The sequence below is a fragment of the Crotalus tigris genome, unplaced genomic scaffold, assembly GCF_016545835.1.
Source record: "Crotalus tigris isolate CLP2741 ecotype Arizona unplaced genomic scaffold, ASM1654583v1 scf7180000017663.5292952, whole genome shotgun sequence".
NCBI classification, from domain to species: domain Eukaryota; kingdom Metazoa; phylum Chordata; class Lepidosauria; order Squamata; family Viperidae; genus Crotalus; species Crotalus tigris.
In genome coordinates this window covers 2,689,252-2,706,230 of record NW_024096550.1, presented here as the reverse complement: position 1 = coordinate 2,706,230, position 16,979 = coordinate 2,689,252, and the positions used below count along the sequence as shown (strand labels likewise).

Sequence of the window (16,979 nt, the reverse complement as noted above, 5' to 3'; positions counted from 1 at the left end):
TCAGGCGACCATAGGGATGCTGCAACATCGTCATAAGTGTGAAAACCGGTCATAAGTCATTTTTTTCAGCAATTTTGTAACTTTCAAGTGGTCACTAAATGAACTGTTGTAAGTCGAGGAGGATCGTTCTACTATCAAACTTCCTTCCCAGCACGCCCGCGCAGCGATCAGCCTGACCTCCGGGAACATAAATGCCCGAGCGGTTAGCAACGCCCCCCCCCCAAGGCGGTGCAAAAGCCTTTACGATTAGTTGGGGGGGGGGTTCAGGCTGCAGTTATGAACTCAGAAGGGGGACTACCAAATGAGTCCACCGGAGCCTAGGGCTCCCCTCCCTCTTCGGAGCCTCTCGCTCCCTAAATGCCCTTTTCGCAATTAGGTCCCCCCCCATCCCGTCCGGATTCCCATCCCTGCTATTCTGGAAATCCCTGCCACCGAATAAGCCTAGCGGACAGAAGCAGGGAGGGAGGGAGGGAAGGAAGGAAGGGGCAGCCCTTCGCACTGTTGCTTTGATCCCGCGACCCCAGCTGCTTTGTAGGCGCCTCCAAGGTGGAGTCTTCTTGAGCCTGCCGTCTCCCCTCCCTTCCCAGCGCAGAGACGGCTGCGCGGCGCCGCCGAAGGCTGGACGGCTCCGGATGCACCTCCGAGGTAGGGCGAAAATAACGCCGATGGGGCGCTTAGTAAAAGGCGCGGGAAGGGTTGCTAGTGGGGTTTCTTCCTCTTTAGGATCAGGCAGAAAGGCAACAGGTGCAGCATCTCTAACAGGTGGTCGTGACGATGAAAGGACATGCCATGCTAGGGGACGGGGTTGATGGCCCCAGCACGCTGAAGTTCTTGGTAACTTTTTCGCTTTGAAGGAGCCAGGCAAAATAATTTATGTTGAGAGAGTAGTGGGAATGTGTACAACTGGGGTTTATTTAAGTTGTGAGGGAAGTAGACGAATGAAAATGGCTTGTTGTAGTAGAGGAAGAAGTGAAAACTTTTCCTCTGCTTGTGTTCCACCCAGTTTTTGCAGGAGGGAATTCAGGATGATAGTTTATGAGTAATTTATGAACTAGTTTGCTTATGAGGAGGGGGTTGTATTCTACTGGATGGAGTGAGTTGCTGTCTGTATGAAATCTACAACCAAGGATTCTGGTTAAAGTTACCAAATCGTATCTGCGGCAATCCAGATGAACACCAGAATCCACCCTGCTGTAGTAGCCCTTCACTAAATCTGGAACCAACAAGTGCTCTCCCTCGCTTTCTGAGACAGTTGGTAAAGAGACTCCATCCAGTGTTGCTGAATTATATCTCCCAGCTGCTGGTCAGGTAGGTTGAGGGTTTGTAGTTGATCAGGTAGGAGATTACAGATTCCTACCCGGTTTAGCTTCCTCTTTATTTTTCAAAAGGTCCACTGCCACTGGTATTGACTAGTACAACACCCTAGAGCAGTGGTTCTCAACCTTTTTAATGCCGCGACCCCAACCTGTCGTAAGTCGAGGACTACCTAACCGGTCATAAGTTGAGGACTACCCAACCGGTCGTAAGTCAAGGACTTTCCCTGTCCGGGAGCTCCGCTCATGTGTGGTGCCGCCCCCTGCGCTGGCCGAGGTGTAGCTGGCAAGTGGCAGAGACGGCGCAGGCCGACCACCGGCTGGGCCACCAGCTGGCCCAGCCCAAGGGAGGTAAGGCACCTGTCGGGCCCCATGCGCGCCAGCAACCCTCCCTGTGCCCATCGGCCTCCCACCTCCCACCCCTGGCCCTCTTTTACTTACATTTTTAATAGTTGCTCAGCAGGGAGGGGTGGAAACTTCCAGACAGCTCGCCTTCGCTGCAGACAACTTGCAGCATCGTTTGCAGAATGGGACTTTTGGCGGGCTCAGCAGGGCAGAGACAGCCTGGACAATTCCTATTGGCTTTTGAAAGCCAATAGAATTAGACTCTATTCAAGAGAGTCTATTCTATTGGCTTTCAAAAGCCAATAGAATAAAAGGGAGTAGCACAGCTAAGGAAAAGGGGGAAAAAATGGCGGATTGCGTTGTTTGTGACCCCCGTGAAATGGTCATTCGACCCCAAATGGGGTCCTGACCCATAGGTTGAGAACTGCTGCCCTAGAGACTGTAAAATGGGTCTTCATGGTTTGGTTTGGCATGTTATGGGAACTGTCATTATTTTAGCATATTCTAAAATGAATCCTGCCATCATAGTTAATTTTAGGGACATGGTAATTGTGTTTTGTTAGGCCAAGTATAGGGTGCTAAGTTACCTAATATGTGATTGCTATTAAATGTTAAGAAAAAAAGTCTTAACAGTCTTCAGTGTCTGTATTTATAGGACTGCAGCAATAAGAGTAGTTGTCATCACTTTAACCAGCAATAAATCATTTAGAATTAAGAATGAATAAAGTCTGGAGGTAATGTTTCCTTGCTTCCTCCTCAAATATACTTAAGATAACATGATATCTGAATCAACTACAGTATGTGTCTCAAATATTACAATAGAGGTATGAATAATGTAAAAGATATTTAAGTGACCAGATTTATCCCTACTGTTACAAAACATTCCTCTAAGGCATAATGGTGTGATTTGCTTGTCTTATATAATCTATGACTTATTGATTACATTACGGTTTACCACTGTGTGTGAGCTCAACCTGTATGGATTAATCTGGAGAATGAGCTTTGATTTTTTTCATTGTGCTTTACATATCCTGCTTTTATGCTTGACCCAACAGGAAAAGATAACGCTTGAATTCTAAATTTATTTTGTTTGTATCTTGTCTTTATTAATGCTACAAATAACTCAAGGCATCAAACATATGCAACACACCCTTCCTCCTTCTGTTTTCCTGACAACAACCCTATGAGGTGGGTTGGGTTGAGAATGAGTGAATAACCCAAAGACACACAGCTGGCTTTCATGGCTAAGGCACTACTAGAACTCACAATCTCCTACTTTCTAGCTGGGTGCCTTAACCTCCAAACTGAACCGGCTCAGTTTTAATGGGTTTAAATGGTATGGAACTTCAATAATAATTAGTAATATATGGTATGTGGTTGCATGTTGTTGTTCTAGCCCCTCCAAAGCCACAATCAGGCAAACTCTCAACATATTTAGAAGACACCAGGTTAAGGAAAGCTTCTGTAGACATTAAGACATACGGGTAGTGCTGAAATGTATCTTCAAAAAAAAACCCCAAAACAACTCATTAGTTCTTCTTGACTTACTTGCATTATCCTTTCACTCATAAACTGAGGTGATTAAAGAATGTTGTAAGGTGGATGGACTTTTCCATATGGAGGAAAGATTGAACCTTGGAAATTGGAAGCAAGCAAAACTTCTGTTCAAAATCTCCTCAACTGATATATATGATCTACCCACTGGTAGGACTACTGGGAATTCATGCTGAGGGATTCTGGGAGTTGAAGTCCAACTTCTTAAAATTGCTGAGGTTGAGAAACATTGGTAAAGACATAGCTGGTAAAGCCATTTGTTCAAACGGAACCTTCAACAGTATCACAGACTCTCGGTGCTTGGGACCTTTAAGCAATATTTTATTGTGAACTAATGATAGGAGTTACTGCCCTGAACTAGGGAATGTTCTGCAGTGCAAAAGGGTGAACTGATTATGTGTCATCAAGTTAGTATCAACTCTTGGTGACCATGTAGATTTTCTCCAGGAGGACCTATGTCCAGACTGGTTCTACAAATTTTCAAACTTTACTAGACTTACTAATCTGCTTTAAGCAAATATGCATTCCTGGATCTCCTTCAAGTAAGGACTTAATATGGTTTATTCCCCAGGAAACATTTGCCAGATCGCCTTGCTTGAGTTCAGATCGGCAGCCCTAGTTTTGGGCTGATTTATTACAATTGTAAAATTTATTTGTGTGTGAGTGTGTGTGTGTGTGTATGTGTGTGTGTGTATGAAGAATATCAGGCAGCTACCCTGTGTTGAGGATGCAATATGATAGTAGCCTTCTTTGTTTATAGTCAAGAATTTGTGCCTCACTCCCACTCCCTGCTGACCACCCTTTCCTTCCCCTTCAAGCATTCTTGCTGTCTGAGCAAACTTCAAAGAGAGAACCAGCAGGATGGACGGAAGGCAGGGCCACTTTTGTTTGAAGAAAAGCATGGAGAAGGAGAAATGGTTTTCTGAATGTTGTTCCACACAGAGGAAAGTCAGAACTGGCCTGTAGGAGGATCATACGCAAGCGAAGAAGGATGGCATTTCAATTCCTGTCTGTAGTTTGGCCAAAAAAGGAACATTGGTAGGTACAACATGCAGAGGTCTGCATGAAAAGCTGGGGAGTATCAACCTTCTTCCTTAACTCATTTGTCAAAGTAAGAGGCTTCCTTTGCTATTGTTGAGGAGGCGTATTGGGCAGAAAATAGCTGAGCAATCTGTTACATATTTTTTTATGCAGAAAAGCTGCTGCAGTTAAGAGCATTCTGAAACTGGTGATGGGAAACCTTTTCTTTGCAGATGTTCTAGTGCTGGAGGTTGTCCTCAAGATGGACAAATTAATAACTGACCTTTCAGAGGCTGTTGTGCTCTTCATACTATGTTCCCATCTTATCAGTATAATTTCACAAACAGAGGTACAGAACGTACCTTCCTTTAAGTCAGCTTGCCTACACAACTGCATTTGTTTGGCTCACACACAAAAGAGACACCACTCAGGGATTTTGTGTTTGATTTTGAAAGGCTTAGGGCTGACCTTTTCCTGTATTTTATATGTGTTTAATCAACACAACTGCAAGACTTGATTTTTTTTCTGGGAAAGCAACAGTTTGGGTTTCTTTATACATGCTCTGGACAGCTTTTTGATAGTGAGGGGTATTAAAAAGTTTGTATAACCATAGAAAATGAGACTAAATTGTACTTGTTACATTTTTAAGGTTCTTAATTGCTCAGAAAGAAACACAAGTAGAATTATTCTAAAATTTTCATGAGAGCACTTGAGTGACTTTGCTGGCACAAAGATGTTTACTGTAATGATTTGATTGGAATAACAAGCAAACTGGCATGGATCACCTTTTGCTACTAGTTCAGTACAATATTTCTTCCCTGCAGAGTCAGTGAAGGAACACTTCCTTTAATATTGGCAAATTACTGAAACAATGGAATTAATGAAGCCTGGCAAGATTAAAGAGCTGCTCTAAAAGTCATTTGCCTTCATTATAAATAAACCATTGATTATAAACTGCACGTCCATTCTTTGAAATTTATTTTCTGAAGTCCCTGTTTTACAATATTTGCATCCATAATTATTTTACAATAACGTATTTTGCAAAATTAATAACAACTGATGATTCACTGTTGTTATTTAGAGACTGGTGTGTTCTAAATGCTTAGCCATACCTCTGTAAAAGGTGTGTATTTTTAAATATATAATACACTCACATACCCATGTATGATAAGACAACAATATGAGGCTTTGAAAAACATTTTTTAATTGATTCTCCCCAACTCCCATATTTTGGAAATACTCCTGGAAATCAACTGTGATTTTTTTTTCATTTCTGGAATAAAAGAAATATGACTATGCAGTTCTGAAAACAATTGTTTTCGTAAGTCACAAATGGGCTGTGTTTATTCCCTCACTTGTTTCAAAATATGCTGTATGAAAATATGATGTAAGATCACCTACAATAAAAGGTGGTCATTTCTATATATAAGTGTACAGAAAAAGGATTTACAAACACTTTCAGTATTGATGCTCCAAATGCAGTCTGGCCAACATATCTTGTAATTCTTTCTCAGTTCCACAGCTTAATTAAAAAAAAAAAGCTATATTCTTTTGGTGATAATTCTCCTTGCATCACCAAGCAATCCTGTCCTTTCAGGGGTGGTTTGTTTTCCCTCTAAGGAGTGGTTGGGTCCCAGAATTTATTTAGAGGAATTTGGTACAGAATGGCTCAAGTTTGAAATATCTATCTAGGACTTTACAGAACTATAAATTGGGTTTCATGAGATATAGGGTAGCATTAGGTTGTGACTGTCCTAAAGCTTGCTAATACATTTATTTGGACCTTTCCCACTTTTGGAAATATGATGCCTACTGTTAAAGTCAAAACTCTTATGCAATTTTCCAATTGGCAATTGCACAAAAACTGAAGAACTTTCTATTTGTACATGTCATAAATAGTGTGAATCATCTTTTTTAAAGTTAATGAATAGGAAACTCCTGTCCTTGCTGCTTATTTTTCTGGCCTCCTCTATACATGAAAGTATATGGGAATGCTAAAGAGAAAGCAGGTTTCAACTGCAAGTTTTTTTTTTAATATTATGATTGCAAATTGTTGTAGTCATGAGGTAATGGAAAGGATCCAGGGAGTTATTTCTTTGTTTTATTAAACGAATAATGGAACAAAGCTAACTGCATTGACCTTAAATGACTGCCTCAATTTTTGTTTCACTGCTGAGTGTCTTCCAAACACCCTGCCTTGATTAGTTTCTGGAAACAGATTAGGAAGCAGCAACGTTCATTTATGTCCTGCTTCAACTTCTGCACTATGGAAACTTTGTGTTTTGTGTGTGTGTATGTGTGTAGGTATGTGTATGTACTGAGTGATTCCGGTATTATAGTTCATTACAGTTTAGCATCCTTAGGCTTTGTTTGTGCCATCCAGTTTACTGATGGTATCTCAATGAACTTTGAGGCAAGCTTTTATTTAATTATTATTATTATTATCCTTGTTTGAATTTTCAGTGTAGTTTGTCCAAAAATTTAGCAAACTGTAAGGGATACATGCCATTCTTCTTCTTGTTCTGATTTCCTACAAGGTTGTGCTAAAACTGTACTAAAGTAACTTAACCTTCCTTAAGCCTGATGTCGTCCAGCTGGAAATTTTTAGAGGTGTAGTCTAAACATATCTAGAAGGCTCCAGGCTAGGAGAAGACGAGGGGAATTTAGGGCTATGTTTAATAAAGTCATCAAGGACAGAGGTTTCAGACCAAACGTTGAAATCTCATGAGAAGATAACACAAATGAATACAGTAGATGGCAAAGGTAAACATGAACTCAGTATTGGTTGTTGACTATTATGGTGCATATAAAATGATTTTTTCATCTTCATCTTCATACCCATCTTCATGAAGAATTACCCATATCTTTTTCCATATGGGAAATGGGGCTGTAGTAATAAAGGCAAAGCTCATATGTGAATGGGAAGGGATAGAGTTTCAATCTTCTGGTCACAGAAATCCTCTTGGATTGGTCCATCTCTCTGCTTGGGGGCTCTGGAAATGTCTTTATATGTTTTTATATGTCACCATCCCCTTAACCCCAACATGTGGGACAGATAGAGAGTCCATATCTTAAACACTTACTTGCCAGTAAACTGAGAATGATGATAATAAAAAGGATGTTTATTAACAAGGAGAATGAACTCTGTCGTGCCAAGTTCTGCTCCTTTGACAAAAAAGCTGTGATCGAAGAGCTGGAACAAAAGGACAATTTAAAAATAAACTTTTTTTAAAAAAAGGCAATAAAAAGATACATGTAAAACTTATTTTAAGCTTTTCTCCCTAAAAGGTGTAAAGTCTGTTACAAGGGAATAAAATAAGGCATTTAAGTGTAACTATTAAAAGAAATCTCTTGTAAAATACTATGAAGGAGACATAGTCATAGACCTGTATGGGTAAGATTTGCTACCCAAAGCTCACAAGACCTTAGTTTAATATATGTTGTTTTGCATAGGTACAAATATGTCAGAGGCAGAGGGCCTATCAGCTAGTGGACACACATTCAAATAAATGAAATGAAATTCTGGGAAAACATTCTAGCTGAACTTGCTTTTCACAGAGAGCACCCAGGGCACCCAGAGGAAAAAGGCGGGAAACAAGGAAACTCCCCTTTACTCTCATGGCAACCAATCACAGCTCAGATTCCCTCATGCGATGGCTAGCTCTCTTCAACCAATTAGCTATAACTGTGTGTTTTTACTCATTGTCCAATCCTTCACTGCTCCAGCTATTAAATTTTAAATATCTTAACACATCCATTCTGGTTAATATTGACTTGCTTGTAACTTTTCTGGAATGTCCCTGCTTGCTCTTGAGGGTCAGAGAACAGCCCCACGCATCCTCAGCATCTTCACAATATTCTTTTCCCTGCCATATATTCTTCTTCCTGCTCCTCTAAAGCTTGAATTTAAAAATGATGTGGTTCTTTTTTCTTTAGAAAGAGAAAGGTCTTAGGGAACTCTATGCAACATAGACTAGAGCAGCGTTTCTCAACCTGTAGGTCGCGACCCCATTTGGGGTCAAACGACCATTTCACGGGGGTCGCCAAACAACGCAGTCTGCCATTTTTTCCCCTTTTCCTTAGCTGTACTACTCCCTTTTATTCTATAGACTCTCTTGAATAGAGTCTAATTCTATTGGCTTTCAAAAGCCAATAGGAATTGTCCAGGCTGTCTCTGCCCTGCTGAGCCCGCCAAAAGTCCCATTCTGCAAATGATGCTGCAAGTTGTCTGCAGCGAAGGCGAGCTGTCTGGAAGTTTCCACCCCTCCCTGCTGAGCAATTATTAAAAATGTAAGTAAAAGAGGGCCAGGGGTGGGGGGTGGGAGGCCAGCGGGCGCAGGGAGGGTTGCTGGCGCACGTGGGGCCCGGCGGGTGCCTTACCTCCCTTGGGCTGGGCCAGCTAGTGGCCCAGCCGGTGGTCGGCCTGAGCCGTCTCTGCCGCTTGCCAGCTACACCTTGGCTGGCGCAGGGGGCGGCACCACACATGTGTGGCGCTGCCGGGCAGGGAAAGTCCTTGACTTACGACCGGTTGGGTAGTCCTCGACTTACGACCGGTTGGGGGTTGCGGCATTAAAAAGGTTGAGAACCACTGGACTAGAGTCTCAGATGGAAAGATCCTACTAGAAGCAGAGGAGTGAGACAGGAATATTGTCTGGGAAATCACTATCATTCTTTTGATGGCTGAATAACATCCTAATTGGAGCTTATCAAATGAAATTGAAATGAAACAATAAGGATCATAGCTGTAATATAGTGGGATGCTCCTGGTTCAGGTCTCCAGCCGTTCCATCCTTCTTTTGGCATTGGATTAATTTCCCCAAACTATCAGACAGCTTTCTTCAACCCGTGATCATATTCCATCATTTCTTTCAGGGGCCTGTTTTTACTTTTCTGCAAACGTTTGAGCTCCCCAAAGCTTTTTATCTTGTGTGTGGATCATACTTGTTGGCTCCTTAAACCTACAGCATACTGTATGTAGTTGTAGCTTGAGGCTGCATTCATAAAACACACATGAAACTCATTCATATAATACAAAGTGATGCTTATTAACTATAATTTATTTAAACCCCCCACAATAGCTGATTTGGGGTATGCATACCCCATGTCAACAAACCACACTATGCCTTAATCCCAGTATGGCTAAGTAATGCATTTGAGAATCAATAAAATGCTCCTGAGTTTCAGAGTGTATCTCAAGGACCATCTCCTATTTTGATCTGCACATACTCACAGAATTATCTCCCTATTGAGATCCAGTCTTGTCTTACTCTGAGGGGTCCTTGATGCTCTCTGAGCTTCATTCATTTCTTGCAGATGTGTTATTACCAAAGAAGGTAACATCATCAGTGCTAGTGTTCTTTCTCTCCTGGGTTTCACCAGATCTGTTAATACCTAGCTGTTCTACCTGTTGCTAGTGAGGGTTGGAATCTGATAAGTGCATGACTTTATATTTTCAGTTTATTATTTTGATGTTTCCGTTTGGTTTATATCATGGTGGGTTTATTATTTTTTTGGTTTGGGGGTAATCCTGGTCTTGATTGTTAGCCATCCAAAATTTTGGAATATCTAAATACATATCCTTAACAAGGTTTCAGCTACCGCAGGAATTTATCTTTTCCACTACCTTACTACAATTCTTTTTTTAAAGATTCTAAATTACTTATGAAAACTGACACATATATCATTTCTCCATAAGTTCTTCATGCTGAGCAATATTGTGTCCTTCACGTGTAAAACATAGTTATTAAATATTACATTGATGTCATGTGACCCATCTGGAATGGGGCTACAAAAGTCCCATCAACAACCAGATGTCATGGAGTTAACATTATTTCCTGCCATTTAATGGCTTTCTGGTTTCTGCAGCCTAGATCTGATAGTCTAACCACTGCACAATTTCTTGTGTGTTACATTTGAGCCCATCAAGATAGCAGCATTAACTAATTTTGGCTAATCTTGAAAGCTAAGCAGGGTTGTTTTTTTAATTATTACTTTGCATGGGAAACTGGAAATAATAGGAATAGACATTAGATGGAAAGTCATCAAAACAACCTGAAAAAATCAAGGCCAATAGCTTCCACGTTGGTGCCAAGAAAATTACACAAACTTGTCTGATTCAATATTTTTTCTATTTGTGGGAATATAGCTTTGAAGAGTAAAAGAACTGTATTGTAGTATCCTTTAAAATTCCACACAGGTCATGCTACTGCCTCTGACGTATGATGACAGCAGTGCTGAAAATTTATGAAACTATTGTGGTTTAGCAATTGTTCAAATTAGAACATGGTTAGGATGCTGGGCTGATGATTGGCAGATTTGTGTTCAAGACCAGTTGCTGCTGTGTGATGGGGTGAGCTCTTGTCACTTGCTCCAGCTCCTGCCAACCTAACAGTTCAAAGTAGGCAACCATGAGTAGATAAATGGGTACAATTTCAGTGGGCAGCTTAATGGGGACACAAAAGGAGCCCCCAACTTGGTGTCCTCCAGACAAACAGAGATTTCACTAGTTGATTCTTTCACCACGGAAGTGCTTTGGTGCTTCTGACACGGAATTATAGCAGTTGTTCTGAGATGGTGATAAAGCACCTTCCAAGATGAGCGTAGAACCTGACAGGCTTAATGTCTGCTTGTAAACATCAATTATTGATATGCGTAGGATATTTCTGATAATTTTGAAATAAGAATACAAAAACAGATATAATCTATAAAAACACTTCAAAATACACAATGAATTATTAAGACCAACCAAAATGTCGTAAGATAGGAAACAAATGTAAGTTTTTCAGAGCTTTCCACCTGGCTGCATATTAAGGAGAATGAAGTCTGGCTGTGATTGCATATCATTCAGAGCTATAGCTTGTTTTAACTATTGTCTGTTGGGTTTGTCAGAACCAAATAAACCATTTCATTTCTTAGCATCATATGTGTACCCAATCACTGTTCCTTCAACATAAAGCTAGCTTCTTGTTCCTCCTCTACCTTGACATCTGTCTTGATAGTGAGCTTAAAAGAACTTAAAGCTTTGATTTTCACCATTGGCAATGACAGTGAAGCCATTATCCAAACGTGGTTTTTGGAATTCTTGAAATTAGAAATAGTAACTTTCCAATATTTGCATTGTCCTCCTTGTTTTCATCCAAATTTGATAGTTGAATACCTTAAGAATTCATTATCATTGCAGGACAATTTGAGTGATCTGTCTCATCCTGTCTTTATGAAAAAAGCCATGGTCAAATGCTTGTTGCTCTCCATCATATCAGAAAAGGGCTGACATGTTTAGAAAACCTTTGAATAATTGCATCAAAGTGGGATTATTGCAGATAGTGACAATTATATAGCAGACAAGATTTTGAAGGCTTACTAACATTAGTCTGTTTCTTTCATGTTAGATATCTTTCTCCTCCTCCAAACTCCTAACTTATTTGTGTTTTAATATAACACAAATTACTTGAAAGTTTAACATATATTGTGTTTTCTGAACATCATTCATTTTTTTATTTGCCACTTTTAGTGTTCAACAATATGAAGCAGTTAAACTGACTATTTTAAAAAAATAAAATACTAGTAATATTTTCCTGAGAACTGCATTATGAGCACATAAGCTGTGTGCATTCAGTAAGGCACTTTATCAATATTTCAGCTTTACTTTTTTAGTGGCATGATGGGTGGATTAAATGGCAAATGACAATTAAAAGGTAAATGACATATTTTTCATGGAGAAAAATATGTGTTTGCTAAAAGTCAATACTGACTTGATGGCACATGTCAATTAATACAGTGGTTCTCAACCTTTTCTTTTCTATGGACCCTCTTTAAATACCTTTTGTGGCCATAGACTATGGCCACAGACCCCCAAGACTTAACTCAAGATTTAAATCATAATATTTCTTCAAGCCTTCACGGACCCCCTATAATGACATCACAGCCTCCCAGGGATCCACGGACCACAGGTTAAGAATCATTGAATTAATAAAAATATACAGTTAAGTCTCTACTTAAAAACTGCAGTTACTGGTTCTAAATTATACTTGAAGATAATGAACTTTTTTAAAAAAGAGTATTAAGAAACAGCATGACAGGCTGAAAAAGGAAACCCAAAATAATCATCCATAAAAATACCACAATAAATACTATTTTGTCTGTTCTGGGCAAGCTCTCCTGAGTTCAATGGGACTAATTTCAGGGACAGTCTTCTTTGCCAGAGTGATACTTTCCAGATGAGGGTATCATTCTTAGCATCCCAGATAGCCTGGCTGAAGACGGCTAGCATGTAAGATGTCAATTTCTTTGCAAAACTGGTCACAAGTCACTTTTTTCAGTACTATGGTAATTTCAAATGAATGAATGAATGGTTGTAAGTCAAAGACTACCTGTAATGCTAGCAACTTCCACTTCTATTCAATTTCATATTTGATTTATTGTTTGATGCATTTGTAGTATGTTTCAGAAGTCACTGATTTCTGAACTTGAATATTTAGCTGTGATTTTAGAAGATAATGGGTTGGGTAATTTGAATACTAGTTGTATTTTATTTTGGTGGTTTTTTGATATTAAAAATCAATAACTGTGCTAATTATTATATTGAAGTGGTACATAGCTTTTGCCTTTTAGGATCTACCATCAACAGTAAAGGAAGAAGTAGTCAATGAATTCGCCACAGATTAGCTCTAGTAATTATGAAAACCTTGGAAAAAATATTCAGATGCTGTGATATGTCTCTACCTATGGTGTTATTTCCTGTGACACTTTAGGAAAGAGAAAGTTGGACTTAAAAAAAATGGTAGAAAGAATATTGACAGCTTTAAACTCTGGGATTGGAGAAGACTCCTAAGAATATTGAGGACAGTGAAACAAACAAACAAATGGATCATTGAATAAATCAACCCAGAGTTCTCACTCCAGGCCCAAAGGACCAGGCTCAAAGTATCATGTTTCAGACACATTGTGCCAAGACTTAGTTCTATAGCTCTATTGCTGGGAAAGGTGGAAAGAAAAAGAAGAGGATAACTAGCAGCAAGGTGGATTATAATGCAACAATTGTACCATTGGAAGACCTGAAGGACCAAGTTAGGGTCAGATTATCATGGAGAAAATCTATGTGATTGTTAAGATTCAACAGCAACTTTATGGCACATGATCATATATCAATTGTACAAATCTCGTTTGACCTTTTCCCCCCTAATTTTAAAAAATGTTTACCTTTTTTGCCAAATAGGAAAAACAAAACTAATATATCCACCGCCTCATTTAGTCCAATTTTCAATGAGAGGATTTCTTATAGGTGTGTCATTCATACACATAGCAAGGTGTGGTGTCTCCCTCGAACGATTCCCCAGATACCTCTTCAGATGTCAGCTCAGTGGAGGATGAGCCAATTCCTGGCACATCAGGAATTGAATTGATTGATGGCTCTGAATGACCAGCTGGAAGGGATGTGACTGAGGCTCCAACTGGAGAAAGCTTGCAGTGGCAGATGACCAATGAAAAGAAAGAGGAAGTGCCTTGTGCACCTGATCCAAGAACATGTATGGCAGAGAAAAGGCAGGAGTAAAGAAGGTCAGCCAGACTACTCGCCTATCTTGATGAGTTGCACCAGAAGCTGGCTATTTATCACAGCCGAGGATTGCAGTGTCCCGGGGTCATATGATCTCTTTTTGCAACCTTCTGACAAGCAAAGTCAATGGGGAAGACAGATTCACTTAGCAACCATGTTAATAACTTAATGACTTGATAACTACAGTGATTCACTTAACAACCATGGCAAGAAAGGACATAAAATGGGGCAAAACTCACTTAACAAATGTCTCACTTAGCAACAGTGTCATAAATCGAGGACTACCTGTGTGAGGGCTGTGAGCTTTATACTGGCCTGGGACAGTTTTTTCTACCTTTCTTTGCTTCTCAGCATTGCAGATGGGTATGAAGCAGCTAGAGATTAGTAATAAAAAAGATTCCAGTTCCCAGCATTCATAGGAAAAAGTTGTGCTGATGTATATAATTGATGGCTTAATATTTTTTTGAGCCTGTTTCAGGTTACATGGAAATCATGATGTACAATTAGCTGATGACTCAGATAAAAATGTGCCAGGAATCCTGAAGCAGTATAGCACACCCTTGTTTGCCTCTATTTCAAGTTTATTATTGTCAACTGTTGGCAGTTAAGTTGACATACCACCAAAAGAACACTGTTGACAATTCAGACTGGTAAGTGAAAACAGAAGGAAAACAAGGAGACTTCATCATTCTTTTGTTCTTCTCTGTTCTGCCTTCTAAAAAAGGAAGAAATGACTGAGAACAATTTTAACACTTAATGTTGAACTCTGGCTTAATGCTGTTGGAATGAATCAGAATGAACTTTGGACTGGAAGTATTTGGTTCTCTTTCTTGCTCAACAAGGTTTGGGCTCGCACACCAACCTAGGTCAGTTTTAAAACATCTTAAAATAACTAGGTTATGCTCGAGTGACTTCACATAGCACATAGAAATAAATCATGGATTCTATTAAGTCAGGAAAATACACTAGGCCTGAATGCAATGTGTCTACCAATCCCAAATCTGATGAGAGCAACAAACCAATTTCAAATGATGGCTGTTGTTCCTTTGCTTATTTTACAAAACCACAGTTGATATTGTTCTTAGAGAAACCATGGTTCATTGAATAGGGTAGCAAAAGTCTTTTGTAGATACTCTGAAAGAAAAGAGAGGTTGGAGCATACAAGCATGTCTCCTGCAAACGCTGTTAAACTAGAGTTTAGAGTTAGAGTTACATATGAACTAGGCCAATGTATTGACCTTTGCCACTTTGTGGAAGATAAGAAAATATCTGTTGGGCAACCTGTGGTCCTTAGGATGTTGCTCAACTAAAACTTCTAGCTTTGTCACTATTAGCATACTGGCTGTGGTTGCTGGGAATTCTAGCCAGAAACAGCTGGAGGGTCACAATTTCATGCTTTTCTTTCCCGCATGCTTATTTTGCCTCTAGCATTAACATGATGGATCAATTGTTTACCCTGAGTAGAATCAATTAAACTCAGCCTCTCACTTGATTTCCAGTGATTGCCTATATAGCACTGGAATTATTGAAATAATAAGGGAAATAGGTGATTAACAATAATAAACAGTCCACATTGGACTTCAGAGATTATGATCTTTCCAAAAGGATTGGTAAAAAGAAAGTTAAAAAAGCAGGGTCAAGTTTTTTCAGAATCCTTGAAAATCACTCAAAGGTACCGCCTTAGAAACTCAGCTGGAATGTAGTGCCATGCAATTCATAGCATGTTAGAATGGTTAGCCAGCAAAGTCAGATGCACAGAAGCAAGACCACTGTTTTCAAAAAATGGAAATCCTGATTTTAAAAAGGCCAATAAAAAGGAACAGGGCCACTGCTCATCCCTATCTTTGATTTTCAAACACTTTAAAAAGCAGACTAAATCATTAAAAAGGGAACGCAAACACTGATTTTTGATAATGTGCTAACCATTATATAACTAACAAAATGAAATTCAATGGTGAAAAAAGCAAGGTTCTACATTTAGGCAAGAAAAACCAAATGCACAAGTACAGCATAGGTTGCACCATGCTCAATAGTAGTAACTGTGAGAGGGACCTCGGAGTCCTAGTAGACAATCACTTAAATATGAGCCAGCAGTGTGCTGCAGCTGCCAAAAAGGCCAACACAGTGCTAGGCTGCATTAACAGAGGGATAGAATCAAGATCACGTGAAGTATTAATACCACTCTTCAATGCCTTGGTAAGGCCACACTTGGAATACTGCATCCAGTTTTGGTCACCACGATGTAAAAAAGATGTTGAGACTCTAGAAAGAGTACAGAGAAGAGCAACAAAGATGATTAGGGGACTGGAGGCTAAAACATATAAGGAACGGTTGCTAGAATTGGGTATGTCTAGTTTAACGAAGAGAAGGACAAGGGGGGACATGATAGCAGTATTCCAATATCTCAGGGGCTGCCATAAAGAAGAGGGAATTAAGCTATTCTCCAAAGCACCTGAAGGCAGGACAAGAAGCAACGGGTGGAAACTAATCAAGGAGAGAAGCAACCTAGAACTAAGGAGAAACTTCCTGACAGTTAGAACAATTAATCAGTGGAACAGCTTGCCTCCAGAAGCAGTAAATGCTCCAACACTGGAAGTTTTTAAGAAGACTGGACAGCCATTTGTCCAAAATGGTGTAGGGTTTCCTGCCCGAGCAGGGGGTTGGACTAGATGACCTCCAAGGTCCCTTCCAATTTATTATTATTATTGGATCATCGCACAGTCAGCCAGATGTTCAGACTGGATTTGGCATTTTGTCTACCTATCGAGTCCTTACCCAGGACCTGGGATAGGCAGATGTGGATGTTTGATGGTATTACAGGTATCGTCGCAGGATGGAAGCAGTTCCTAATAAGGCCGCCTTTTGCAATTGACTAATAGCGAATTTGTCAATGCCAATGGTGTTCAAGTGGTGCTCCAGTTGTTTTGGGATTGCACCCAAGGAGCCTATGACTATTGGTACTACCCTTGCTTGCTTTTGCCACAGTCTTTCTATTTCTATTTGTAGGTCTTTGTATTTTGTTATCTTCTCCAGTTCTTTCTCTTCTATTCTGCTGTCTCCAGGCACTGCCACGTCCACTATCCAGACTTTTTTGTCTTTCTTATCGACAATTGTTAAGTCTGGGGTGTTATGTTGCAGGTGCTTGTCTGTTTGAATTCTGAAGTCCCAGAGCAGTTTAATTTTATCATTTTCTA

The 16,979-nt window shown here is 39.9% G+C and overlaps 1 protein-coding gene across 6 annotated transcripts in view; it reads left to right on the top strand.

Moving 5' to 3' along the window:
- Positions 1-504: 504 nt before the first annotated feature.
- SLC16A12 (solute carrier family 16 member 12) overlaps positions 505-16,979 on the top strand; it is a 76,414-nt gene continuing 59,939 nt past the window's right edge. For 2 of the 6 annotated variants that reach the window (XM_039335965.1, XM_039335962.1), the window contains exons 1-2: positions 513-645; positions 4,031-4,250. The gene's annotated coding sequence lies outside the window, so the exon portion shown is untranslated. Of the gene's footprint in view, positions 646-4,030; positions 4,251-16,979 lie in introns of all 6 variants that reach the window. The other 4 variants (XR_005555873.1, XM_039335966.1, XM_039335964.1 and 1 more) reach the window with 4 other exon arrangements.